Source organism: Crocuta crocuta, unplaced genomic scaffold (genome assembly GCF_008692635.1).
Source record: "Crocuta crocuta isolate KB4526 unplaced genomic scaffold, BGI_CrCroc_1.0 scaffold4, whole genome shotgun sequence".
NCBI classification, from domain to species: domain Eukaryota; kingdom Metazoa; phylum Chordata; class Mammalia; order Carnivora; family Hyaenidae; genus Crocuta; species Crocuta crocuta.
In genome coordinates, this window is record NW_027529996.1 from 2090649 (window position 1) to 2118139 (window position 27491).

At 37.0% G+C, this 27491-nt stretch overlaps 1 long non-coding RNA gene across 1 annotated transcript in view; it reads left to right on the forward strand.

Moving 5' to 3' along the window:
* The window catches only part of LOC144231043 (uncharacterized), a 256246-nt gene that overhangs the window by 155599 nt on the left and 73156 nt on the right, over positions 1–27491 (forward strand). The window lies entirely within an intron of this gene.

Consider the following 27491-nt stretch of genomic DNA (forward strand, 5'->3'; position numbering starts at 1 on the left):
TCTTGATTTCAGCTCAGGTCATGATCTCACAGTTCATGGGATAGAGCCCTGCCTTGGGCTCTGCGCTGACAGCAGGGAGCCTGCTTGGGATTCTCTCTGTCCCTTTATCTCTCTCTGCCCCTTCTCCCACTCCTATTTCTGTGCTCGATCACATGGGCGTGCTCTCTTTCTCTGTCTGTCAAAATAAACAAACTTAAAAAAAATGCCATGTGGAAGTCCGTGCAAATCATGTTGGTTTTTCCTCCTCCAAGTCTCCATCACATGGTATCCAAATAAATTGGATTAAAATAAGCATCGAGGAATTTCCATGAGGCAGCATGAGCTGATTGAGTAAGTGCTTTCCCCACTGTTTGCTTTCTGCAGTCTCTGCTCATGGACTCAGCAGTAGGAGCAGACAGGAGGTCCCAAGAGGACTGTGGTGGGGCGATTGTTCTGGGTCACAGTATTCTAGGGATGGGTATCCTGCCATCTTCCTGTCTCACAAGGAAAGTCATTATTTGAGCAGAAATGTTTAGAGGTTATATGGACTTTTTTGGCCAGACAGAAATTATTCCAGTCTGGGAAACACTTGAGGCTGTTTACATGGTACTTTTTTTTTTTTTTGGTTTTTGTTCTGTTTAATTTTATTATTTTTATGGAAGAATGGTACTGAAAATATTAACTTGAAAAAACAGTAGACTGTAGGGTAAGTGCAAAGCCACCTATTTTTGTAGTCACATTTCAGATGGAGCCATAATTTAAAACTTAAATGAGTCTAAGGATTTAGCTAGTATCTCAAATTTTAAAACAAAATGAAGTTACATCCACTAATTTGAAATACATAATGAGTTATTGTTTAAATTTCTCAAGGCATCTGTACTTCAAGTATATGGCAACTGATAACTATAGTAAAATGTAAGTTTTTAATCTTCCCATATGTGCATATATAACATATATACATACGTACATATAATAGATAGTAGTTGGAACATTCTTTTACATTCTAATGAGTAAGTGCACAAAAAGTCCATCTACTGATAAGGCAGGGTATGTGCTAATAATTTTTAGGACTTAGATGATCTTGTAAATCTTTGGAGATAATTGGAAGTATCAGGAAGGCAGCACACTTAGATATCAAGGGCCCTAGATTCTACTGTAAACTCTGCCAGTAACAAGTGGTATGATCTTAATCAAGTGGGTACATTCATTGTGTCTCACTTTCCTCATCTGCAAAATATGTTAGTGACTAAATCTCCCCTAAAGTTTTTTAAAAATAAAAATAATTTGATTTTATAATGTGTCATCAATGATTTTAATGGAATAACTCTCTATTTCCCTATAACTATACAATAGCCCCTCAGAAGTGTAGATTTTGGCAGAAGAATTAAGGTAAATTGAACTCTAATACCAGTTATTTTTAGTGTTCAGCAATAATAATTATGATGGAAAATATCTAATTTTTATTGTATGATTACCATATGTTAGACACTGGGCTATATGCTTTACATACTTATTTAACTTACATCCCTTTGGGATGGATAATAGTATTATTAATCCCATTTCACAAATAAGAATACTGAGAAAAGGAAAGATATATAATTTATCTATAGACACTCATCCAGTGTGTGGCAGAGCTAGGATTTGAACCTAGGGTAGATTGTCTCCAGATCGAATGTTCATTAAACACGGCCCTTCATTGCCATCCTACAGTATTTTGCTATCTATGGCCTCTTATTATTTCCTTATGTTTATTGTGAATCTTTAACCTATGATTATATCCAAAATATAGAATGAAAGGATATTTTATATTCTCAGTGTGCTTTAAGACTTATAAACTGTTATTATACTCTGTCTCATTGTATAGTCAAAGCAATCCTGGAAGTGAGAGTGGATGTTATTATCACTATTTTTTATAAGAGAAAACAGAGACAGAGAAAGTAAGGATTTGCTGAGGTTTTATGAATAGATTTCAGACAGGGTTTCCACCTTTAGGACTCAATCTGATCATTGCTTTCTCTATTTTACTACTTCTGATATAAACATAATATTTTCCACAGTAAGATGACAAAAATGTAAACATAAAATTCATAAAGGAATCATATAATTGCATTTCTCAGATATTAGTATATTTGAGCTTCAGGACAGTTTCTAATCAAGTTAAAAGAAATGAGATTCTCTCTCCTGATTTTGGGAGATCAAATCACCTGCATCGATTATTTTCAGAGACATTGATATGTGTGCAGCAGATGATGATAATGCATTTGCATTTAGGTGCTTTTTTTTTTGTTATTTGTGTAAATTGGCAGTGTGATAAATGAGAAGGATATTGAATGATCTTCTAGATGTCAATTTAAACAAGTATGTCCTAGGCAGTAGCTGTATGTTCCCAAATGAAAAGTCAATTAAGTAAGTGGAGTTGCCCATTGCTGGGATTGAATTGGTAGCCGAGACCAAGGTCCAGATCTGGGACCCCCTACTGAAGCAGACCCATTCCTATGGACTGGAGATAATAAAAACTCTCTCTGTGGTCAGTTGACTGGAATATTTGAGAAAGTAGCTCAGTTACACAGCCTCTTCCCCATCTGCTTTCCTCTTACAGTAGGGTCATTTACTTAGTAATTTACTGAAAGCTCACAATATGCAAGTCACCATGCCAGCAGTAAGGGCTTCAAAAACATTTAAAAAAATACGGTCTTTGACCTAGAGAATCATTTAGTAAAGATAGAAGAACAATCAGTCATGATAGAAGTCATGCATTCAGGAGAGGTTTCTTCAAAATTGTAAAATTGATAGGATAATTAATGTGCTTAAATGTATGGAAAGCACATTTAAACACATTAGGGAGACCTTGGGTCTAAATTATAAAAACATATGAAACATTAAAACAAGGGAAATCAAGACAGTTATTCTGCTCAGTTTTGATGTGAACTTAAAATTGTTGTAAAAAGAAAGGCTATTGTGAGGCACCTGGGTGGCTCAGTCGGTTAAGCGTCCGACTTCGGCTCCGGTCATGATCTCACGGTTCATGGGTTCGAGCCCCGTGTTGGGCTCTGTGCTGACAGCTCAGAGCCTGGAGCCTGTTTCAGATTCTGTGTCTCCCTCTCTCTCTGACCCTCCCCTGCTCACGCTGTCTCTCTCTCTCTCTTTCAGAAAGAAAGAAAGAAAGAAAGAAAGGAAGGAAGGAAGGAAGGAAGGAAGGAAGGAAGGAAGGAAGGAAGAAAGAAAGAAAGAAAGGCTATTGTTTTTATAAATTAAGGCAATTATAGTCTCCAGAGAGGGAAAATATGTGAGAAAACAAAAGGAATCATGGAGTACTATATGGCATAGCTGTGAGTAGCATTTCCATGTCCATAAAAATGTTGAAAGTGAGTACTTATCTATCCAAAATTACAAAATAAACACATTAGGAAGATAGGAAGTATGTATCTGTATAAATACACATTGAACCTGATATAATGAAATCTGTAAAAGCATCCTTAGCATGCATCCCCTTCTAGATGTGTTCTACTGCTTCCTTTATTTGCATTCTCTATTGATGCACTGCTATTAACTAGAATCGCAATATGTTTTAAGTGTGAGCATATACTGGGGAGTGTTGGTAAAACACTTGGCCAATTAAATCTTTTAAGGTTTTTGCCCAGGTCAGTATTGTTGAAAAATATGAAAAGACATAATGATATATTGATAAGACTATCATAAAAGCAAATACCAAAATATTAATATTGCTATTATTTTTGAAGATGCTTTTGACTTAAAAGAAGTACTTTTCCATAGTAAATAAAAAATTGGGGCCTGTGCACAAATCATGCTGATACTAAAAATGATGGGACATGTGCTGTACGAGGAGCTCTCACAGAGTGTGCTGACAACCGGAAGAGAGAGAAAGCCCTAGGAGGTGGGTAGATGATCAGGGAAGACTGAGTGCGGTATTTGAAATCTGCATAGACTTTGCACCCACACCATGACTATGGAAAGCTCAGTATTACGCCATACCTTTGTGACATTGCCAGCTTTTGGTAACCTTTTTTTCTCTTTCTAGCTGCTTTAAGTATATTTTATTTTGTATGGTTTACTATTTCACTTTAACATAATACGGGTTCCCTTTATTCTGCTGCTTGTCCTTCCTGAACCTACCATCTAAGTTCTTCATCAACTCTAAAATATTTAGTCATCACCATCTCAGGCATAGCCTCTCTGCTGTTGCCACAGGATCTCCAGGGGATGTATGTGAACCCTTTCATTCTTACCTTCCATGCCTTTAGTTTCATCATTTCACGTCATCTCTCTTGGCTTCATTCTAGGAATTTTCTTTCAGTTTGCTAACTGTGGCAGCTTGTTACTGCTGCATAATAAACCACCCCCAAACTCAGTGGCTTAACAATTAGCATGCATTATTGTTCATGAACTAGGTCAGCCGACTGATCCTTCCTTCTCCACTGGGCTTGCTTTCATGTCTGTGGGCAGGTCTGTGTTGGCTCTGCGGCTTTGCTGATTGGAGCTGGTTTCCACCAAAGTGTCTGGGGCTTAGCTGGGGTGACTCAGCTCTGTTTCGGTTTGTCTCTTCTCCGCTAACAAGTTAGCCTATCAATATTCTCAGAGTTGTGTGAGGGTTAAAATAGAACAAGTAGAGGCACGCTAGGCCTACTGAGGCCTAGGCGTCTTTGTCTTTGTGGACCTTGTTCTACAACAACGTATTAAAAATTTTATTTTACAACTGCCTTGGCATAAATATGAACATAATCCAGACTGCATTCATTACTATAAATTTATTATATTCACCTTTTTTCTGCCTTTAAGTAGATTAAGATTAAAATATTTTGGGGGCCCTAGGCAGTGTGAGCCCGCATGCCTAATGAGGGAGTTGGCTCTGCGAACCTTTACCTCTGCGGCATCCTATTGGCCAAAGCCAATCAAAAAGCTAGTCCCAGACTGGAAGACTGGGGAAATAGACCTCACCATTTGATAGGAAGATCTCCAAAGGTCACGTTGCAGAAGGTATGATTATACAGAGGGATAAAGAATGGAGTCCACTCTGTAATCAATTTCTCACATCAATTTTCTCTTTCTGTAAATCTAATCTATGTAGTTCCTCTGCTGTTTTGCTTCTTGCTTGATTTTTTGCTCCTTTTTATTTTCTCTGTCCCCTGCCCCCAAACATTTAACACAAACCTATTTTGTATTTTGATTCTAATCAAAGCATTTTAATTTCTAAAGTGCCTACAAATCTAATTGTGCTGTTTTTATTTCTGCTAGCTCCTGCTTTTAGGGACTTTTTAAATTTGGGGTATAATTTGGCAGCTTCGGTTCGATGGTGTGTTCTGTTTGCTTTTGCTTTTGCCAGATGCCCAAGATATTAAACTCAGAACTATGTGAAGTTTGTTTCTCAGTTTAGAGTTTTTTGGTCACCCACTGACCAAGTAGGTAATGTGCATTCAACTGCCGGACCGCAAGGATGCGGCGGACCCTCACGGGAGATGTTTTCCCTCAACTGGAGCTGAGGCGGGGATTGTTAGGTTTCTTCGTCATCTCTCTTTTTCAGAAGCAGGTAGTTTTTCCTTTGTCTTACCCAAAGTGCTCAAGGCCTTTTCCTCTTCTTTTTTTTCTGAATGATCCTATAAAACAAAGCACTAAGTTTCCGCTACTGACAAATGCCCCTAGGTAAATCCAGTTCTCCTGAACTTGCCCACCACTATAAGACTAGTATTTTTTTCTCTATCTTCTTCTTTTCCTTTCTCCTTTCCTTCCTTCCTCCCTTCCCCCTTCCTTCCTTCCTTCCTAACTTCTTCCTTCCTTCCTTCCTAACTTCCCGTCTCTTCCCTTCCCTTTAGTATCCTGTGAGCTTGAATTTTTATTAGAAAAAAAAATGAGGCTCCTGGGTGGCTAAGTTGGTTAAGCAGTGGACTTTGACTCAGGTCATGATTTTATAGTTTGTGAGTTTGAGCTCTGCATCAGGCTCTGCACTGGTGGTGCGGAGCCTGCTTTGGATTTTCTCTCTCTCTCTCTCTATGTCCTTCCCCTGCTCGCTTGCTTTCTCTCTCTCTCTCTCAAAACAAATAAGTAAACTTGGAAAAATAAAATAAATTTTAAAAAAGGTTATTATATAGGTTGCCTGGGTGGCAGTCAGTTAAACTTCTGATTCTTGATTTCGGCTCAGTTCATGATCTCAGGATGTGTGGGTTCAAGCCCCACCTCAGGCTCTGCACTAACAGCACAGATCCTGCTTGGGATTCTCTCTATCCTTCTGTCTCAAAATAAATAAATAAATATATTTTTAAAAAGGTTTGTTATATTGTACCTATCATTTTTAACTATTTTATAATTGGATGGCTTTAAAATCTACCACAGTGTTTCAAGTGGGAGTCTGCTTTACCTGCTTTAAGACACACAAAGAAATAAAAATCAGTAAGCAAACAAATTCTGCAGCTGTAGGATGGACTTCCCAAGAATAGGAAGTGTACTGAAGACCCAAACAAGCTGTTGCTAGGAACTCAGGCTGAAACTCTCCTTGACTTCTTGGCAGTGTTTAATATCTCTCTTCTCCTCCTCTGTTTTAATCTTTCCACACATATTGGGAGTTCTTCCATATACCTGCTTCTATTCTAGCTAGGTCTGATTCCTCTGTGTGTGGTATTTTTGGGAAACATTATGCCCCATAAAATTTTATCTGACTTATTTTCCCAGGATTTTGTTTTACCCTATCTTGATAGGAAATTAAATGTAAAAATCGGTAAGCAAATTTCTGTTTATTGCTTGTGGTTGAAGATGGGTTAATGTGTTTCTACAGGAAGAAGATGTGGGTTAGGTCTTTTTTTCTGACATTTAATTACATGTGGCTCTGAGGTTATCTTCTCTAAGTTTTAGCTTTCTTGTTGGAACCATAAAATCGCTCCTATCTGTCACACCATCATATTACATAATGTCTATAAAAGTGCTTTGTGACTTCTGATGTGCCAAGTAACAAGAAGAGAGCATTACTGTTTACTTCCACCCACTTCAGTTCAACAGAGATACAAATATAAAACAAAGACAAAAACAATATGGCCCTTATTCTCAAGGTGTTCATCTTGCACTGGAGAAGCCAAGATATAAACCCACAAATGGCCGGTCATGGGGTAGGTGTATACCAGAGGTAAAGAATGAAGTCTGGAGCTGGTACAGAGCACAGTAGAGTCACACCGCCTCAGCTGGGAGGGGATGGAAACCTTCACTAAGTGGCAATACTACAGCAAAGGTTTTTTGTTTTTGTTTTTGTTTGTTTGGTTTTTTTTTTTTGGACGGGGAGGAAAGGATAGTTTCCTAGGCAGACATGATTTGAGAAAGGCATAATATGTTTGACAGGGATTTTATGAAAAAATAATGCCCTAAAACTAGTGTTAAAAAATAAAACAAAGGCCTCTAGAACAAAATTAACAATAATAACACAAAGCAACTCTAAACCATTAAACTTGCCAGAAAAGAGCACATGTCAGTGAAGAAATTTGATTAACTGAGTCATTTGCTAAAGGAGAAAAGTCGGGATTTCATATACTCAAGAGGAGGACTTCACAGTTACACTGAGCATAGAATACTAGCACTCTCAGGGGGCAGGATGAGTCTACAGGTCTGTGTCCACTTAGTTAAAATAGTCTCATTTTTTTGTTTGTCAGGAAAAATGTCTTCCATTAGGTCCAGGAAAGATCTGGCATCCAGGTCACTCAAAGTTCAGGGAAACTTCAGTTGTTTAGAGCCAGCTGTGATACAGCACAAGTCAGTTTTGATATCTCCTAGGCAAGCACTGCTGAAAGTGGAAAATTTTGTTCTCATTGGTTTGAGGCGGATGTTATATGTAAAGGGATGTAAACCATGCCCTTGACTCTGCCTTCTGGCTGAAAATGTGGTCTGTGGACCAGAGCATAGGCATTACTGGGGCACTTGCTAGAGGTGCAGATTCTCACATCCCAGTCCAATTCTCCTGAATCAGAATCAGCATTTCAGAAAGGTCTTCAGGGTTTCCATGCACACATTAAAAAAAAACAAAACCACACAATTTATAAACACACTTCAAGAATAGCGGTCCACCATCTAACTCTGGTGTGTAACAGAATCAACCAGGAACCTAGAGTCCCAGTTTCATTGGAGATGAAGAGCCTAGACCTTTGTGGGGTGCCTGAGTGGCTCAGTTGGTTAAGTGTCCGACTTCAGCTCAGGTCATGATCTCGGGGTTTGTGGGTTCGAGCTCCGCGTCGGGCTCTGGGCTGACAGCCAGCTCATAGCCTGAAGCCTGATTCAGATTCTGTGTCTCCCTCTCTCTCTGACCCTCCCCTGTTCATGCTGTCTCTCTCTCTCTTTCAGAAATAAATAAAAAACATTAAAAAATTAAAAAAAAGAGCCTAGACCTTTGTATTTTTATTAAGTCCCCAGGAGATTCTGATATGAACCAAAACTAGAGAACCACTATTATAGAACATACTTCTCCTATTCAGGATCCATAAACTCAAAATCTGCACATATTTAAGCTCTGGTTTTATTACAGAATTAAACCACATGTGCTGTTGTAATGGGAATTCACCCATGACAGTGACAAGGTCACTAGAATTTGTGACACCTAGAATTTTGGTTACCTGAAAACATACCTAGCATATGTAAGATTCTTTTTTTTTCCTTTTCACAAGAAAAATGTAAAAAAAACAAAAAATAAAAAACCAAAGAACACTTAATCTGTGAGAACATTCCCATGAGGATAATCTACTGGGAAACAAAGAAATTCCGAAGTTTTTAGAAGTAGAGGAAATAGTCAGCCATGATAACTGTTTAGTAAAGGGGAGAAGAAGCCAAAGTTCAGCTCTATTAAAGGAATTTATGCACATGTTATGGACCAAGATATTGCATTTCTTTGTGTTTAACAAATTAGCTACTTCCTTTCTCAGTTAATAAAAACTGGCTTTTGTTCTCAAGGTTTCTTTGACAAAAAGGTAAAATTTGATGTGTCATACTTAAAATCCTAACCCAAAAATGACTGGCTTTCTCCCACCACTTCTCTCCAGGGCACCCTGATGTCAGCATCAGGAAGAGTAAGGTCATATGCTTTTAATAAACCTAAATACCATCAAATATAGGAAATTATTTGGTTATTTCCTTTACGGGATACAAAACCTTATATTTATTAGTCATTTAATTATGAGTTCAGAAATGAATTCATGATGTGGAAGAACAATATTCATTAATAATTAGGGAAATGAGCAATGCACAAAATTTCCAACCCTTCTTTTTCCTGCATGGTAAACATTTGAGAAGGAAATATGCTTTAATAAGATAAGAGGTTTCAGTAGAGGCATATTTGTAACTTCTCCCTGAATAGATTCAACATAAGACTGCCAACTGTTTTCAGAAATATATTTAATCCTAGCTCATTATTGTAACATACTGCTTAGAACATGAAATCTTCAGCTTGCTTTTCAAAGAATTGAATAATGGGACCCTCTATAACTAAGATTCTCATTTTGCACGTAAGGAAAAGATGATGCCAGAAAATCAGGGAAACCTAGGTGCTTGCAGATCTGAGCATCAAAAATAGTTTTCTTGACTTTCAACCCAAGCCCTTTATGCTTTTTTAAAATACTTTTTAAATATAATTTATTGTCAAATTGATTTCCATACAACACCCAGTGCTCATCCCAACAAGTGCCCTCCTCAGAGTCCATCACCCACTTTCCCCTCTCCCCCACCCCCATCAGCCCTCAGTTTGTTCTCCGTATTTAAGAATCTCTTATGGTTTCCCTCCCTGCCTCTCTGTTTGTAACTCCCCCCACCCCTTCCTTCCCCTATAGTCTTCCATTAAGTTTCTCTAGATCCACATGATCTGGAGTGGAAACATATGGTATCTGTCTTTCTCTGACTGACTTATTTCACTTAGCATAATGCCTTCCAGTTCCATGCATGTTGCTGCAAATTCAAGGCCTTTATCTTAAGGAAATACTCAATAATATGTATCAAGAAGTGTATATAAGAATATTTATTGCAGTACTATGAAACATGAAAAAAATTAATCTGTAATTCCAACTTCAGCGTAAGAAAGATAGATTATGTTAACTGGAGGAAGTTTAGAAGGAAATTGAAACCTTTTCTATATAACTTTGTATACAAAAATATCAATCAAGTTTTATTAGTCGTTAATGATTTATGGTCAGAATACTCATTCTAAGGAACAGGAAAAGGTAAATATGAGGAAAAGCTACATACCGAGAGAAAGTGTGGGAAAATAGATGCCACCTTAAAATTGCAAGTCCCTGATTGTTTCATGAAATCTTGGCTCTTTTAGGTTATGGAAATAGTGTCTTTAAGAAAACTAGTCTAGGGACACCTGGGTGGCTCGGTCAGTTAAACACGTGCCTCTTGATTTTGGTTCAGGGCATGATCTCATGGTTCATGGGTTTGAACCCTATGTCAGGCTCTGTGCTGTGCAGAATCTGCTTGGGATTCTCTCCTCCTCTCTGCCCCTCCCCCACTCATGTACACACATACACACACACACACTCTCTCTCTCTCTTACTCTCTCTTTCTCTCTCTCTCTCTCAAAATAAATAAATAAACTTACCAAAGGAAAAAAAAAAAAGAAAGCCAGTGTAAATCTCAGAGGATAAGAGGTCTCATTAATTATCTGGTTTATGTGACTATTAGTAAAATATTCAGAGCAACCTAAATATTCAAAGGTAGGGCATTAAACTATTGTAGAACTATTCAGTGGAATAGTATTAGCCATTACAATTCTTTTAGAAGGATGTTTAAAAACATGAGAAGATATTCAAAATGAAATATTAGGTTTGAAATACAGGATGTTGAAAATAGTACATTCAGCATCAATTTAAATTCATACAAATATATCTATATACATACAAAATAGAATAAAAAGATATACACTCACATGATTACAGTGATTATCTTTGGGTGGCAGGATTAGAGATTTTTTATTTGTTTATGGGAAGGTAGAATAGTATATTAATGCTCTATTGCTGGTATAACAAATTACCACACACTTATCAGGTTAAAACAACACAAAATTTTTCCTCCAGCTTATTAAGAAATAATTGACATACATCACTGTGTATGTTTAAGGCACACAGCATGGTGGTTTGATTTACATCAATTGTGAAATGATTACCACAGCTGGCTCAGCTAATATCCATCTTCTCATATGGAAACAATAGAAAGAAAGAAGAAAGGAGGAAAGGAAAAAAACTTCTCCTTGTGATAAGAACTGCTGGAATTTAATTTCTTGACAATTTTCCTGTATAACAACACATATTTATCATCTCACAGTTTTATAGGTCAGAGGTGCAGTAGGCCCAGCTGATTTCTCTGCTCTGGGTCCTATGAGGTCCAAATCAAGTTATTGGCCAGCTGGGGCTCTAACCTGGAGGAAAGGCTCTGGAGGAAAAGTCACTTTCAGGCTCTTTCTTATTTGTTGAAAGAATTCAGATCCATGTGGTTCGTCATAGGACCGAAGCTCCATTTTCTTGCTGGCTGTTGCCAATGGTTATTCCAGCTTCTAGAGACTTCAGCACTTCCTGGCTCATGGCCTGCTTCATCTTCAAAGTCAGCAGTCAAGTCATGGTTTATATCTCTCCTCTGCCTTTGTATTTTATGACATCCCTCTGACTGAATCTAGCTTTTATTTATTTGCTTTTAAAGCCTTGAGGGATTAGATTGAGTCCACATGGATAATAGAGGATTTTCTAAACTTCCACTGATTAGCAACCTTAATTTCATCTTTAAAGTTCCTTCTTCCAGTTAACATAACATATGATAGGATCCATGGATTAAGGTACAGACATCTTCAGGGGACAGTTCTCTGAACTGGGACAAATAGTATAATGGTTAATAGCATGAGATTTGGAGATAGAAGACAGCCATGCATACATTCTTTGTGTTCCAAAGGCTGCCACTCAATATATGTAGGTTTTGGGGTAAGATAATCCATTCATATTCCAGTTGTCTTATGTACAAAATTGGGGATGATAATTTACTTATTTCATTGGATATTTATCAACAAAGATTAACCACGATATTATCATTGTCACCCTTGACACATTTCTGCTTTTCTACAGTGAACATATATTAATGATAATAAGGAAAACAATAGGGGCACCTGGGTGGCTTAGTCTATTGAATGTCTGACTCTTAATTTTGGCTCCGGTCATGATCTCACGGCTCATGGGATCAAGTTCCTTGTTGGGCTCAGCACAGATAGAACTTGCAGTTCTCTCTCTCTTCCTCTCTCTGCCCCTCCCCTGCTTGTGCTCTCACTTTCAAGATAAATAAATAAACACTAAAGAAAAAAAAACAATACAAATTGTTTTAGAATCAAGGCAACTTAACCTTGTTTATATGATTATATATGTTGACAAATATATGTATTTCACATTTTAACACAATTTTTTTCTGTGGCACTTACTGAATATTTAATTTCAAATATATATATTGAAATACATTTGTTTACTGTATTCTCCAAGTACAATAGTGCTCTCAATTCCTTGGTGTTTCCTCACTGTTTAAAAATCCCTGGCATTTAATAGGTACTTTCTGAATATTAAATACATGAATTAAATACATATTAAATACATGTTAAATACATGAATTTCTAATACCTATATACAAAAGCCCAGTTAAAAGAACTTTGGGTCATTAGACAACTTCTTTTTTACATAAACTCCCTAGAAGGAACAAAGCAGAACGATGCAAGTCTCTTTATTTTTAAGTTGAAGTTAATGAAAATTTAAATGTTCCCTTGTCTAAAATTTTCTTCCATATAAGTATATGTAAAAAGTAATTGTTCTTATAAAGCCCCTCATTTGCAGGCAAGAGAGGTAAAGGTACACAATAATGATGTGATCACATTGCTCTCTTAACCTGCAAAGCCTGGCTTTGATTTCAATTATGTAAAACTGTTATACATCCAAGCCAGTGAGATTTATTTACTGTCATTGATAAGTAACCTTGGTTCTTGATATGTGTGATGGGACAGAGAATTATGTTTTCAGTATTTGATACAAATCTGTCCAGAACTTATGAGCCTACCTTCTGACTTAAATGTCCCTATCTGCCTTCTTATTCCTGAAATTCCATAGTTCTATTTCTTGTAGAGTATTTGCATTTTAATAGTGGATAATTTAGTGTGAAGGAGTCTCACAAAGAAGTGCTAGAGGGATATAAGGAAGAAATAGTGTACAGGGGAGCTATATGTAGGTGGAGGGGGGCCTCCATTAAGCAGAGGAGGAAGAGATGAGAATAGGATTCAAGGACTGTGGACACCGAAACACTCAATTCACCTTCTGCCTCTGTAGTGGCTCTATTCTTAAGTTACCTGTGAGTTAGAACTTGGAAACCTTAGTACATACACAGTCCCACTCTGACAAACAAACCCAGAGCCCAGGGAGGGACAGGTAATAAGACTTTGGGTTTTGTTGGGATTAAGGGGTTTTGTGGGAATGCAGATGCCCTCTGTTAAGATTTGGCTCTTACAGTGGGGAGCGCCCCTGGCAGAGCTGGAGATTGTATTCCATGTGGCAGGTGACTATGGGAAATGTGTGACTAATGCACACTTACTGAGCCAAATCACATTTAGTAGCTAACAGTCTGGCTAACGTGTCTATCCTGCATGTGTCTGATAGCATGAGATAAGGATATTGTATTATTTAGGCTTTGACTCAACCATTACCAGGCCATTCAGTCAAAAGAATCATGAAAATGAAGTAGTCAGTGAATACATCATTATGGTTCAATGCAATAGGAGGCGTGAAAAGCCATAATTACAATACAGAAAGGAAAGTTCTAAGAGTTTTGTTAAAAAGTTTGATACATGGAAAAAGAAACTTTTGTTTTTTAATGAATAACGTGAAACTGAGCCCTATTGTCTCCACTATAACAGTGTTTTCAAATGTCATATATTCCATTGGTAAATTATGAAATAAATTTAGAGATTTCATCCAGAATTTTATTTATTTTTATTTTTTTAAGTTTATTATTTTGAGAAAGAGACAGTGCAAGTGGGGGGGCACAGATAGAGAGGGAGACAGAGAATCCCAAGTAGGCTCAGTGTAGAGCCCTACACTGGGCTCAAACCCACAAAACCAGGAGATCATGACCTGAGCCAAAACCAAGAGTCAGGCACTTAACCAACTGGCACTTAACCAACAGCCACCCAGGTGCCCCTCCATCCAGAATTTAAAAAAATGAAATGGATTAGAACAAAAAACAGGCTGCATTACATATGGGAAGGATAACTTTAAACTATGGTTTCCCCCCACCCCTTTTTTGTGATGCCAGAGGTCTCCCTTAACTGCAGGCCATGATCACGAATATTTCAAATTGCTCCAGAAGACCAGGGGTCCTTAACCTGAGGCTATAGAATATAGGGTCATACACTGAAATGGGAAAAAAAATGACATTTATTTTCACTAAAACTGACCTAAAATTTAACACAGCCTTCAATTATGATTGCAAGCAACAGACCACAATAGCAGTACCTGTGACTTTGTAACCAATAAATATGATATTTTTATATCATAATGTGGGGGCATTATTGTTATAGAATCTTAAAATATTATTTAGGTTCAACAGTACTCCAATTGTGTAGTTATTCTAATTGCCCCTAGACCATGTTATTTAATGTGATTATTACAAACCACATATGTTATTGTACCACAGTTTTTAACACTTTGATAACTACTCTAATACATTAGATTCCATTGTTATATTGTTTGCTTTATTTTCACAAGTATAAAAATAAAATTTTAAGATGGTAATCATAGGTTTACCAGACTGCCCAAAGGCCCTGGGCACCAAAAAAGAAAAGAAAAGTTAAAAGAAAAAAAAACACCTTAAAATGAGCTGTGAAATGCTGAAGGCAATAGCTGTCACTTATTCTTTGTGTCTCCAGAATTTAGTCTACTGCCCAGAATATACTTTGTTCTAAAGAATCATTGTTGAATGACTTTCACCTATGAAAGCAACAAGTCTAAAACAATAAACTGTGACTTCGTGGAAACATTCACCAGTGAGATAATGTTTGATGGACTTTTATAAAATAAGTAAGATGAGGACATAGCAAATAATATGTGCATGCTGAACAGTAGAGAACATGATTATAGTTTTAAAAAAAATCAGTTGTATGTGGAGGAAGGATATATGTGATTGGTAGAATGTAACGTGTTTATGGAATAACAGGATAATATTTTCATGGATTTGGTTAGTGAAGGATTTCTTAAATAAGACACACAAAGTACTAATAACAAAGGAAAAGTTTGAGATATTTGGTTATATTAAATCTAATAACCTATTTCCATCAAACATAAAAGGGGTAAAAAATAAGCCATAATATGGAAGACATTATTTTCAACACATATAACTAAAGAGTCAGTAACCAGGATATAAAATAAAAACCCTAAAAATCAGTAAGTCAACCAGTACAAAAAAATAGATAATCCATTTTCCCAAAGGTAAAAGGAGAATGAACCTTGAGCAGGAACTTCACATAAAGAAAAATTCACATGACTAAGAAATGAAAAGATGCTAAAGCTTATTAGTAATCAGGGAAGTAAAAATTAAGATCAAAGGAGATACCAATTTATAAAATAAGGTGACAACAATTTTAAAAAGTCAGACAATACCAAGCATTGGTGAGAACAAGCAACACTGGGGACTCTCATTCTCTGCTAGTGAAAGTATAAATTAGTAAAACCACTTTGGAAAATAGTCTGGCATTTTCTTTTTTTAAAAAAAAAATTGTTTCTTTGTTTATTTAGAGAGGAAGAGAGAGAGGGAAGACAGAATCCCAAGAAGGCTCCATGCTGTCAGCACATAGCTCAATGCAGGGCTCCATCTCAGGAACCATGAGATCATGACTTGAGCCCAAATCAAGAGTCTGATGCGTAACCAGCTAACCCATGTAGGTGCCCCAACTTGGCATTTTCTATCAAAGTAAAGTCCATTATTTGATCTGGACAAAGGCAGGCAAAATAGGGAATATGAGGGAAAATTACTAAGGTAGAATTCACTTACAGTGTAAAAACTGCAAAGAATATAATTCACCACTTTATGACATAAAAAAGCCAGATAATCCACAAAATTATAAGCTTTCTTAGGAGCTAAGGTCAGAAGGCATTCAACTAGCCTGAAATTTAAGGTAAGACAGACATCTCCAAGGAGAAAGGGAGAACCAGCAGTTGTTTGCCTACAGCATAGCATAGGACAGAGACCCCTGACACTATACAAACACATTAGATAATTCAGCTAAAATTTTTATGAACTATTAAAAGTTGAATGTGAGCTAATGTGAAAGACTAGAACCCCTGGAGCTGCAGACTCAAGGGAATTCTCAACGATCTTAAGACAGATTTGAGATAGGAATGGGGAGTGCAGGAAAAGCCTCCCTGCAGTGTAGGCCTTAGGGGTGTGGCTCAGCGACCACGATGGGAAAAGCATGAGGTCTCTGTCCTTCTCCTCACCCCTCTATAAAACAAAAGCCTTAAACTACTAAGGGGAGATCAATGAACACTGTCTCAGGGCACAGTTACAGACTATTGTTGCTGGCGGAAGGGAAGAAGAAAAAAAACAAGAACAAAAAACAAATCAAAACCTAAAGCTCCTTCTTGCTGGACTGGGGCAGGAATGTATCACAGGCCTAAATCACTAGAATGACCTACTGATGGAAGAAGGGCAGAATCACTAAGAAGGTCCATCCCCCCAAACTCCAATACAGCATCTAAGACTAGGCTGAGCCAGGACAGAGAATACTCCCCTTCTGCTCACTCCTGACACCCAGCATAGCAAATGCTGAGTAGCAACAGCAATCTGCTTCTGGGAGAGTTAAGGGCATGGAGGAAGAACTTCTCCCTGGTACACAATAGGAAAAGCCTAAAGCTGACTGACAGTGGAAGGGTAACATTGAGAACAACTCTTTGGAAGCCAGCCCTCATCTATAGGTAATGCTGAAGGAATCTTAAACTGGTCATGCACTTAGGGCAACTAAAGAAACAACATCAAAATCCAACTTTTCCTCTGTCTAGCTTAAACCAACTCCCAATACTAAAGGCTAAACAAAAGGAAGCATGCCCATTTCTTGCCATAAACACTGTCTACTCAGGTTCTGCTTACACCAATAATCTAATTTTTAACCAAAACTTACAAAACACAAAGAAGCAAGAAAAATACAATATGCTGTGAAGAGGCAAAGCAGTCAACATAACCAAACTTAGATATGACCCAGATGTTGCTGGAGCTACAAATGGAGAATTTAAAATATTCATAACTGGGACGCCTGAGTGGCTCAGTCAGTTAAGTGTCTGGCTCTGGCTCAAGTCATGATCTCGCAGTTCGTGAGTTCAAGCCCCACCTCAGGCTCTGTGCTGACAGCTCAGAGCCTGGAGTCTGTTTCAGATTCTGTGTTTCCTGCCCTCTCTACCCTTCTCCTGCTCGCACTCTGTCTCTGTCTCAAAAATAAATAAACATTAAAATACTCATAATTAATCAGAAAAGGCTCTAATGTAAAAGGTGGACAAATATAAAAATGGGTAGGGAATTTCAGCAAAGAGATAGAAACTCTGAGAAAGGATTAAATAGACTAAAAATGAAAAACTTCAATCATTAGAAATTACTCAAACTGACACAGATCAAAAAGAGTGAATAAAATAGGACATAGCATCAACCCCTATGGGATGATATCAGATGGTCTAACACACATTTAATTGACATCCTAGGAGTAGAAGAAAGTAAAACTTGGACAGAAGAAATAATTGAAAGCATAATAGCAAAGAATTTTCCAAAAATAATTAAAGCTTCAAAAGGGGATCCAAGAAAATTAGATATTTAAAGGAATCCACATTTCCTTGCTCTATAGAATTATTTGTGGCAAAGGCTGGAAAAGAAATTCCAAGAAAATGAAAATATCAAGGAGATTCAAAGACAAAGAATCCTGTTCCAGTAATTCAATGAATGGCTTACAGAAACTACAAGAGCTGTAATCAGACCTTGAAATCTATGAGAAGAGCAGCTGGTTGAGAATAACAAGGAGCAAATAGAATTCACTTCATTGTTTTCTTTGATAGTCACTTTGGACCAGCTGTAGCATGTCACTGGTATAGGGTGAACAAAGGCAAAAGGCCAAGGACAGTAGGAAAGCAACCCAGTAATAAGTATGCATGCAGATAGAGTTCTACTTTGAGAAATCCAATGATATAAGAGTAATCATTCCTATATTTGTTTCATATCTATAGTTGACAAATCCTTTACAGAAAAGATCTAGAAGGCAGAAACCACTCTTCTTTTCTTAAATTTGAGATGAGGCTCATAGAAATTAAGTGATTTTTCCAAGTTCATATTGGGATTTGAATTTTTAAAAATCGCTTCTAAATAAAGTCTCTTTCATTCTTCATTCTCCCCCCACCCCAGAATGTGTGTGCCATATAATAGCGAAAATTTCACTTAAAAATAGTTTTTGTCCAGATTTCTCAATACACCATCATGAACCCTGGACAAGGCTAAAAACTCACCGTAGAAAATGTTTTTGTCATGGTGTTCCATCACCTAGCAGCACCCAAACCCACTTGCTTAGCCTCCAGTTTCTGCCCTTGAGCACCAAGCCCTGTTCCTTTTAGTGCCATTTCATGTGTACTGTTCCTTTCACTCTCAGTTATAAACTTCCTTCTGAACCCTTTTACAGCTCCCTTATTTTCATACTCTGTAAAGACCTGGCTGGCTCCTACCTCAGTGTCTGGTGTTGGCCCAAGGGCCCAAGCTCTCCTGTGCAAATACAGGGAACACTTTCAAAATATACAACAAATGCATTTTTTCCCAAAGCTCATTATTAGTAATCCTAATGTGTCTTATCAGGGATTCTTTTTTTCTTATGGCCCCATTTCCTATAACTGTTCTTGAGTAACATCCTTATAGGAAGGAAAGACACTGATCTATTTACATGCTCCATCAGTTCAGTCAGATCAGTAAAGTTAGAATCGATGGCTTGTTTGTATTACTTATTTTGATGTTTATGGTGACTGAGATGATTAGGAGGATTCTGATTCATAGGTTTAGGAGAAACCTACAAACTGGGTAACTGTCATCTGAATAATTGAATTGGGAAATCTAGAGACTTTATGACTGAATTTTAGTACTGAAAGAGATCTCACTGGTAATTTAGTAAATCTCATCATTGTCTAGGTGAAGAAATTGAGTTCCAACATCACAAACCTACATATTAAGCTCAGGTCAATGATTCTGTGACAAAGATTTTCATCAGTGTCCTAATATTCATTGTTTCCCCCCAACTACTGTATCATAACTGACACCAACTCTTCAAGGCTCTTTGTACTGATGAGTTTGTTATTTTTTTTTTTCTTTTGTTTCCAAGCCAAGGCTATGGGTGGGCCTAAATCTCAGAAGCCGGGCTAAAATTCTGGAGTGGAAGGGTGAAGTCTGGACTGAGAACAAAGAATTGGAATGTAGGAAGAGAATGATTTGTCCACACAAGCTTGGTATCCAGGAGGAGAAGTTAATCTGAAAATGGGCTAGTAATTGAGGGTCTAAGGATGCCCAGAACAAAGCAGAGATGAGTTTTTCAAATGTGAACCTTCACCAAAAGCAAAGGCACTTAGAGGCAGTGCAGCACAGTGGCTAAGGGTTTGGTATGGGAGCCAGAAATCTTGAGTTTGAATTCTGGCTCCATCACTTAATATTTATGTGAGAAAGTTGCTTTTTTTCTGTGACTCCTTTTTTTTTCTGTCTAATTCCAAACAGAAGATAAGAAGATAGTAATAATACTGAATTCAAATGCTTGTTATGATTGTGTAAGTGAAGTACTTCTAACAGTGAAATAACAGGAAACTACTTAAAACTTATAACAGGAAAATAGTAAACACTATATAAATGATTGCCAAAAAGTACCGTGCTGACATATATGTACAAAGGTGTTCATTGTAGCATATTTAGAGAATGAAAGAATTGGAAACAATAAAAATATTCTTTATGAGGAGTTGGTTAAATAGATTACATTTTAGCCATACAAAGGAACATTTTATTGCTATTCAAGAATGAGATGTCTCCATAGGTACCATCTATGATATATGGTTAAGTAAGTATTTTAAGAAATACAACAGGATGATATAATTCTATTGAAATATCTAAAAATAGGTGTTATACGTATGTATGCCCCCAAGGTTGTGGTATTTTTACAGAAGTCTGTTGGGTGGCTTCCCCTGAGGGCAGGCATTGTGGCAGGCATGGGGGCGGCAGGGAGGAGACATGGGAAGAACTTACTAATTTCCTTTATTCACTTCTGTAATGTTTCAATTATTTTTTCAACCGGCAAAAATATTGAAAATAAAAGTACTATAAATCCAGTAAAATGTGGGTAAAAAAAGGCATAGTATATAAGGTGAGGTTACGAGGAGGTTAGAGGTAAGCCTCTGAGGACTGCAGGGGCTCTTAGATAATGGAGAGAGGACTTTAAAATAAACTATTTGGGGGTGTCTGGGTGGCTTAGTAGGTAAAGCATCTGACTCTTGGTTTCAGCTCTGGTCCTGTTCTAACAGCTCGTGAGTCCAAGCCCCGCATTGGGCTCTGTGCTGACAGCATGGAGATTGCTTAGAATTCTTTCTCCCTTTTTCTCTGCCCCTTCCCCACTCATGCTCTCTCTTTCTCAAAAATAAATAAATAAACATCTTAAAAAAACAAAAATTAAATTAACTGTTACCCACAATATCTTCAAACTGATCTTGGAAGCCCACACACTCTCAACCTACAGAATAAATGGACTTGTCTTTCAGGTCACAAGAGTATTTAAGTGACATTAAATAACCTCCAAGAGTAATGCCTCTCTTTATGTACTAGGAAATGCATTATGTGAATGTATGTATGTAAAACAGCTTCCTCCACACACTCTGAAGTAATGGCACAGCTAGACCATTTACTAAGCCCTGGATATGTTTCTCCAGGGCACTACCACACAATTGGATCTTACATTAAGGTGATTTATTGATAAGTTCATTACTGCTGTGCTCTCTTTCAAATTAGTGATGCCTAACATATCAGGAGCGGAAAAGCTTTAGCTGTGAGATATGAGTGTGATGCAGTAAGAACCTGTGTTTTGCGTAAGAAAGGAATCTGGTGGCAAACTGGTCGGGTGATTGCAGGGCTTTGAAAACTGTAGCGTAACTGACTCATCAAACATTACAGGCAAAGTAAACAATTCATTTGTTTATAATTATTTATAACCCATCCAACCTCAGCTGTCCTCTTTGGTAATGCTTTCTGGGTCAGTTTGAAGCACATCTTGTGATGAATTAAAGAAGTATGTCTGATAATATAAACTCGTCTCTGCCCTGAATTCACCTTTTCTTGTAAATATTAATGATATAAATAAGAGATTAAGGAGAAAATTAGAAGAGGCAGAGAAGGAAAGTAAAGCTTTAGTCTTCCACCTTTATATTGATTCATGTATTGATTCTATTTATTGAATTTTATTTAATAAGCAAATATAATGGTTACTTATCTTTATATTTGTCATCATAGGAAAGTTAGGGTTCAAAATGTAGATGCTTATACAAATTATGAGCAAATTACACACCTATTACCAAGGTTAGGTTAATTGCCTTGCTCAATATAAATGATTCCGTAATCTTACCTCTAAGAATGTGGATGAGTTTAAAATCCCGTATACCTTGACTGATTAGTAACCTTAATCATCTCTTTACTGCCCAGCCTATGTATGCTTATATTGACTCCCTTTCTTGCCTTTATCATATTACTTTTCCATTATTAAGTTCACAAAAAATGATATATAGGATTATAAGGATTATAAGAAGTTAGAAAGCTAAGGAACTTTATCAAAATTTGAATGTGGGACAGAGGCACATATATAATAATGTGTTTAAACATAGCATAGTGTGATATATATTGTTTTATAAAATAATTTTTATTAGCCTATAGGTATGTTACATGAGTTAGAAAATCTCAATAACAGGTCAATTTATCCAAATATGGCAGATTCGTACTCAATATTTATTACCTATAGTTCATGTAAAAAGTAAGCATAATCTCAAATATTTTATTACTCTTAACATAGTATAAATGTTATCTTGGTGTACATCTCATCATTATATTTTATTTTTGACATTCCTGATTTTATTCTGCAAAGCTGAGAAAAAAGTCTAACTTGGGATGAACTTGGATCCTGAAAGAGCACTCCAGTCTTCCCTTACCCCTCTACCATCCTACATATATATATTTCTTTAATTTTATTTTTGAGATATAAATAGAGAGAGGGAAACAGAGCATGAGCAAGGGAGGGGTAGAGAGAGAAGGAGACACAGAATCTGAAGTAGGTTCCAGGCTCTGAGCTGTTAGCACAGAGCCCTGTATGGGGCTCAAACCCTGTGAACCATGAGATCATGACCTGAACCGAAGTCGGATGCTTAACTAACTGAGCCACCCAGGCACCCCTACATATTTGTTTTTAACATAGTCATTGATAAACATTTTGAGAAAGAATTATTTAGGAACCTCTTCCTTCTCCTTTTTAAAACATGTTATACCAAATCAAATTGTCAGAAAAACATGAGGGAGGTTTGTAGAAGAGTTTAGAAACTATTAATGTGCTGTATCAGCTCCCTTTAAATAGATAATAATAAAGCAAGAAGATATCTTGTAATCAAGTAGAACATGGGAAATTTGAATGCTTGTGTTTGTAAATGTGACATCTCCATTTTATACTCAATATCAGCTATTCTGTTGTTTCATATTCTCTGAAAGTGCAATAAAGTTTGTTTATTTATTTATTTATTTTAAAGATTTAAAAAAAATTTTAAGTTATCTCTATACCCAACATGGAACTTGAACCTACAAACTCGAGATCAAGAGCTGCACACTCTACCAACTGAGCCAGCTAGGTGTCCCTGCAATGACTTTTATTATATTTTATTTATTTTTTTAATTTAAACTTTAGTTATTTAATATACAGTGCAACTCTGGTTTCAGGAGTAGAATTCAGTGACTCATCAATTCATCACTTGCATTCAACACTCAGTGCTCATCACAACAAGTGCCCTCCTTAATACCCATCATTCATCTAGCCAATCTCCCACCCACCTCCCTCTGTCAACCCTCTGTTCTGTCATTAAGAATCTCTTATGGTTTGTTTCCCACTCTCCTCTTTTCCCCTCCTTCCCATATGTCTATCTTTTTTGTTTCTTAACTTCCACATATGAGTGAAATCATAGGGTATTTGTCTTTCTCTGACTGACTTATTTCGCTTAGCATAATACATTCTAGTTCCATCCATGTCATTGCAAATGGCAAGATTGCATTATTTTTGATGGTCAAATAATATTCCATTGTATTTATACACCACATCCTCTTTATCCATTCATTAGTCAGTGGACATTTGGGCTCTCTCCATAGTTTGGCTATTGTTGATTATGCTGCTATAAACATTGGGGTGCATGTACCTCTTCAAATATGTATTTTTGTATCCATTGGGTAAATCCCTAATAGTACAATTGCTGGATTGTAGGGTAGTTCTATTTTTACTTTCTTGAGGAACTCCGTACTGTTCTCGAGTGACTGCACCAGTTTGCATTCCCTACCAACAGTGCAAGAGGGTTTCCCCTTCTCCAAGTCCTTGTCAACACCTGTTGTTTCTTGAATTGTTAATTTTGACCATTCTGACAGGTGTGAGATGATATCTTATTGTGGTTTGGATTTGTATTTCCCTGATGCTGAGTGATGTTGAGCATCTTCTCATGTGTCTGTTGGTCATCTGCATGTCTTCTTTGGAAAAGTGCCTATTCATCCATGCAACGAATTTTAAATACCAATACACAGAATCAATATTTTGATTTTTAATTAAAGTTTAAAGTTTAACAATACTAAAATAATTTTTTTAATTTAAGAAGTAGCCTTTTCATACTTATATGAAACTTCATGATCCAAACAAACGGAAAAAGTTTATTTCTTTTTTTTTTAATGTTTTTTATTTATTTCTAGGAGAGAGAGAGAGACAGCGTGAGCAGGGGAGGGTCAGAGAGAGAGGGAGTCACAGACTGAAACAGGCTCCAGGCTCTGAGCTGGCAGTCAGCACAGGGCCCGACGCGGGGCTCGAACCCACGAACCGCGAGATCATGACCTAAGCGAAAGTCGGACACTTAACCGACTAAGCCACCCAGGCGCCCCGGAAAAAGTTTATTTCTAAGAATCATAAATCCAAGATTATGATCTAAAAACTAACATTTGATAGATGAAATTATAGTATGTACTTGTGATAGATTACTGTAGTACCTAAAATAATATGATATTGGGGTGCCTGGGTGGCTTAGTTGGGGAAGTGTCTGACTCTTGATTTCAGTTCAGGTTATGATCTCCCAGTTCATGGAATCTAGCCCCATATTGGGCTCAGTGCTGACAGCACAGAGGCTGCTTGGGATTCTTTCTCTCTCTGCCCCTTCCCTGCTCTCTGTCTCTCTCTGTCTCTCTTGAAATAAATAAACTTTTTAAAAAATAAAAGCAAATAAAATAGTAATAGTATATAAAATTAAGCATATTAGTAACAAGACGAAAAATGTACACAATACATTAGGGTTGACAAACTCTTTTAAATGAAGTGCCAGATAGTAAATATTTTAGGCTTTGTGGGCCGTATGGTCTCTGATGCAACTACTGAACTCTGCCATAGTCGCAGGAAAATGGCCATAGACAATGCATAAATGAGTGAGCATGGCTGTGTTCCAGTGAAACTTTATTTACAAATAGGCAGCAGGCCCAGTTTGCCAGGGGGCTGCAGGTTATCCATATTGAAATACATTGTTAATATGAAAAATCTGATTATACATTGATATGTGTAATATAATGTTATTACATAAAAACTATATGACTAAAGAGATACACAGAGAATTGTTAAAATGTGAACACTGGTCATTATTGTGAAATTATCTTTTGTGATAGTGTGCATAAATGTGTATCAAGGTATGAACAAATGATTTAAAAATAAAAATAGTTAAAATTTTAGGAAGTATTTTAAAAACTAAAAATTTTATTAAGTACATTTAGATGAATAAAACAACATTGAAATAATTTTTTCCTACATAATAGTTATATAAGATGTATATAATGTATTTTATGTCATTTCTATCACTGTCATCATGTCAGTTTTGTTTTTGTTTTTTGTTTGTTTTGTTTGTTTATTGTTGTTGTTTTTGTATTTTTAACGATGGCTGTGTTCTTCATGTTACCAGTCATAAGGGAATCTGTTCACCTCTGGTTTTCTTAATTATTTTGGGCTCTGATTTTAGACTGATTTTTAAAAATATATAGATTATATTATTATTTAGGTATGGCAAGGTTAGCAGGTCAGGAGAGGACAGCTCTTGGATAGTTTGTTATACTCACAGATCCAAAGAGAAGGAGGCATGCCTTGACAAGGGGATTACAGAGGGAAGTAACAGAGTCATGGATTGGCATGGGGGCAAGGATGTGGGGGAGCTGGACGGTGTGTGTGGGATGGCATGCCTTGGCAAGAGCCTGTATTGTGTTTTTCAAAGGAAGGAACAGGTGAGACAGGGTAAGCAGGTTTAGGTTAGATGATTTGTACAATTTCACTGGGCTCTGGGACATAAAGGCTGTCCCTAGTTGTCCAGTGTTTGGCCCTGGGATGATTAGGAAGGAAAGGGATAGTGGCCCAGAGTGTGACAGACTGACTGAGGAAGTGACCAAGTATATGGGTTCAGGATTGGTTGATTTGCATATGAAAGGCTTGCTCCAGGAAATTAGTTTGCTATCTTTAGAAATAAGCTAACCCTGGGAAGGGCAGTTCCTCTGGAGTCAGCAAGGCCCTAAGATGCCTAGTATCAGAAATTAAAAGGCATAGTCAGTACAGTGGTATAACTAGGGATTTGGATAAACACATTGATCACAAATGTGTAAATAAAGGATGTCCTGTTTGAAGAGAAAATTGTCAACATTTTACTTTTCATTTAAGTAAACTTCATGAAATATACTGGGAACCAAGTTATTGATTTTCTCTTTAGAGTGGTCTAGACTCCTCACACATTATCTCAAGTAATATCTCAACTGATAATATATTCAGGCTCTGTAATATGTACCGAAGTTACCAGGAATCCTCAGGTTACCAATTCTGCCATGTACATTGTAGAATTTGTCATCACAATGCCTTGACTTTGAAATTTGTGAATTGAAAAATTTATGTATAGTTTCCCCAGTTGTTTAATGGGGTTATTGTGAGAATCAAATCAAGTAAGCACTTGGAAAACTATAATGCACTACAAAAAACTGAGCACCACTGTGACTGGCTTTAATCATTTCATTTATTTTATCTGGATGCCTCTTGGATTTACCCATAAGTATCTATGACCGGTGACTGAAGTTAACAAATCTAACACTTCTTTTTTCATCTTAAAAAGGGGTGTGTGTGTAACGGGTTTTACTCTTTCCCTTAGGCATTGTCAGTTCTACCTACTTAGAGCAGACACTTCTATAATCTTTATATTTTCACCTCTCTCTGAGCCTCTGTAGGCCTAAATCAGTTTGCCTAGTCATTTGACTGCATGTTACTAGTGTCTTTGTATCTTCTGCTTCCTCTCCCTTTCTACCACCTCTATCCAAGGTCACATCATCACAACTGCCCCTACCTAGCCTGTGGGAACCATCTCCCAACCTAGTCCCTTACCTCCAATTTCTTACTCTTTTTTTTCTAATTTAAATGCTTCTCAAACTGGGAGACTTTTCTGACTTACTGTATCAAGATGTGCTATTACCTTGCCCCTGGGCTCCTTAATACCTAGCTTTCATATTCCCAATATTTCCCCCCATACAGGAAGTGCTTGGGAAAGCTCAGGAAAAACCCTGGATAAAGAGTTTTTAGCTATTTTAAATTTTAGCTATTGTTCTATGTAAAGTAAGGCAGCCACAGAGAGGGATGCTATGAATAATGTATGCAAATACTTTCCTTGAATTCATGCCTCTTTAATTTATTTGGGGAGAAGCTGTTTCCTTTGTTCAAAGTCTGATGGGATTTCTCTGGGCAAAGACTGGGAATTTCCCAGGACAGTTTCTTCTGAGATTAGCCTTAGGGGAGATTGTGCTCAAATTTCATTTGTGGACACTCTTGGCAAAGGCAACCTTCTTTAAGTAGGTCAGAACTCCCTTCTCCTTTGCTAGGATGGTATATGGGACAGATGTTCCATGTTTTCTATAGGTGTGCAGGCACCATGCCTCACTCTTCATTATTATCTTTGATCCATAGTTATGGAAGTCAGCAATGCCACACCAGGGACCCTGGACCCTTCTAATAAGTGACATCATCACTTTAAGGCTGAGGGCTGAAAGCAATGTGAGTAATAGGATAGTTTTAAGGAGTAAATGGGAATTAAAACACTTTGACTAGTTTCTGTCTCTCCATGTCCTGTAATTTCTATCTGATTGTTTTTATAATATAGTGAGGTAACTGAGAGAGCATTAATAAATTTGGAAGG